Genomic DNA, 2,500 nt, shown 5'->3' with positions numbered 1-2,500 from the left:
AAAGTATCAACGTGTATTTCCTAGACCGAGAGGTCCGGGTAAACCGCTGAACCACTTTCATGCTTGGGATTGTGAACTGAAACTGTTCACATGAACTTGGAATTCCCAGTAAGTGCGAGTTATTAACTCGCATTGATTAAGTCCCTGCCCTTTGTACATACCGCCCGTCGCTACTACCGATTGAATTATTTAGTGAGGTCTCCGGACGTGATCACTGTGACGCCTCGTGTGTCACGGTTGTTTCGCAAAAGTTGACCGAACTTGATTATTTAGAGGAAGTAAAAGTCGTAACAAGGTTTCCGTAGGTGAACCTGCGGAAGGATCATTATTGTGTTCCATATCCGTAAGAAAAACAAACAAACAAACAAACAAACAGACAAGCAAACAAACGAACAAAAAGAAAAAAAAAAAAAAAAAAAAAAGAAAAAAAAAAAAAATTTATATAATTATTTTGAATCCATAATTCTTTTTATTCTTTTTCATTCAATTTGTGATCCATCAATTATATCATATTAAATATAATATATGATGGTACATTTTGTAATGTTTTTTCTTATTTTTTTCTTTTAAAAACCTTTAAACATGAAAATAAAAAGTTGTACTTATTATTCATTTGATTGAATGATAAGTTAATTTGTTCACAATAACAAAAGTGGTATATATTTATTATATTATTATATATACATAAAATGATTAAAAAAATACAAAATAATTGAATCATAATAAATACCACCACTGTATTATTGTTGAACTAAGACATTCGCAACTTAATAAAAATGTTTAGAGTTAAATATATTTGATATATATTATTGAAAGAAAATCAATTTATATATTATTAATATTATTTAATTTTACTCTTTCAATTAATATATGCAAAAAAAAATTGACATTTGTTATAAATAAAAATAAATAAAAAAATACTCTAAGCGGTGGATCACTTGGCTCATGGGTCGATGAAGAACGCAGCAAACTGTGCGTCATCGTGTGAACTGCAGGACACATGAACATCGACATTTTGAACGCATATCGCAGTCCATGCTGTTATGTACATTAAATTCAATTTTAAAGTACTGCTTGGACTACATATGGTTGAGGGTTGTAAGACTATGCTAAATAAGTTGCTTATTCTTTTATAAAAATAATTGAATTTAAGCAAATGTGTATATTATTGGATTTTAAATAATTCATAATATTAATAGCAAAAAAAATAAAGATATATAATGAATTTTATTTATTATATATTCTTTAAAAAAAAAATCCTCTCAAATAAAATGAAATGATGAAAATATTGAATCTAAGTATTCTTTACAAAAAATTTTCATATTATTTATATATATATATAAAATAATAATTTATATATGTAATTAAAAGGAGGAATGTCTAGCATAAAAATTAAATTTTTTATTCTAGGATTGCCTCATTTTACATTATTATTATTTTTATATATTTACAATATATAAAAGGAGAAAAGAAAAATAGAGATGAAAAGATGATATAATTTTTTTATTAAATTGTGAGAAGATAAAAAAAGAATATTAAAACAACCTCAACTCATATGGGATTACCCCCTGAATTTAAGCATATTAATGAGGGGAGGAAAAGAAACTAACAAGGATTTTCTTAGTAGCGGCGAGCGAAAAGAAAATAGTTCAGCACTAAGTCACTTTGTCTATATGTCAAATGTGAGATGCAGTGTATGGAATATCTTAATATCTAGTATGAGAAATTAACGATTTAAGTCCTTCTTAAATGAGGCCATTTACCCATAGAGGGTGCCAGGCCCGTATAACGTTAATGATTACTAGAAAGATATTTCCAAAGAGTCGTGTTGCTTGATAGTGCAGCACTAAGTGGGTGGTAAACTCCATCTAAAACTAAATATAACCATGAGACCGATAGTAAACAAGTACCGTGAGGGAAAGTTGAAAAGAACTCTGAATAGAGAGTTAAATAGTACGTGAAACTGCTTAGAGGTTAAGCCCGATGAACCTGAATATCCATTATGAAAAATTCATCATTAAATAATTAAAAAAATAATGTGCATTTTTTTCATATAAGGACATTGTAATCTATTAACATAATAAAGTATTTATCAAAAGATCATTGGTGATATTAAGTTTATTTAAATTAATTTGCTTTTTAAGCATATTAACATAAAATAAATACTAATGATTTGATAAAGTGTTGATAGATTTTATTATATATAATGCTAAAATTCATTTTTTGAATTTTACAAAAAATTTAATATCTATGATATTAATATTTATTTGTATGCATTTATATGATTAACAATGCGAAAGATTCAGGATACCTTCGGGACCCGTCTTGAAACACGGACCAAGGAGTCTAACATATGTGCAAGTCATTGAGTTATATTAAACTTAATGGCATAATTAACTTAACTTAAATATAATGGGATTAATTTTTAGTCTATTTTTTAATAAATAGTCAATTAATTCAATCCCGGGGCGTTCCATATAGTTATGTATAATGATAATTT

General features: G+C 27.0%; 2 non-coding genes and 1 pseudogene across 2 annotated transcripts in view; all 3 read left to right on the top strand.

The window, feature by feature from the left end:
- The window catches only part of LOC129251946 (small subunit ribosomal RNA), a 1,991-nt gene extending 1,663 nt beyond the window's left edge, over window positions 1–328 (top strand). Inside the window, exon 1 of the ribosomal RNA XR_008583178.1 lies at window positions 1–328. This exon is cut by the window's left edge and continues 1,663 nt beyond it. This is a non-coding gene — a ribosomal RNA (small subunit ribosomal RNA).
- A 590-nt stretch (window positions 329–918) lies between these two features.
- On the top strand, window positions 919–1,099 carry LOC129251944 (5.8S ribosomal RNA; annotated as a pseudogene).
- A 442-nt stretch (window positions 1,100–1,541) lies between these two features.
- LOC129251942 (large subunit ribosomal RNA) overlaps window positions 1,542–2,500 on the top strand; it is a 3,987-nt gene continuing 3,028 nt past the window's right edge. Inside the window, exon 1 of the ribosomal RNA XR_008583176.1 lies at window positions 1,542–2,500. This exon is cut by the window's right edge and continues 3,028 nt beyond it. This is a non-coding gene — a ribosomal RNA (large subunit ribosomal RNA).

This window comes from Anastrepha obliqua, unplaced genomic scaffold, assembly GCF_027943255.1.
Source record: "Anastrepha obliqua isolate idAnaObli1 unplaced genomic scaffold, idAnaObli1_1.0 ptg000112l, whole genome shotgun sequence".
NCBI lineage: Eukaryota > Metazoa > Arthropoda > Insecta > Diptera > Tephritidae > Anastrepha > Anastrepha obliqua.
The sequence above is the reverse complement of the archived record's forward strand: the minus strand, read 5'-3'. Positions and strand labels throughout refer to the sequence as shown.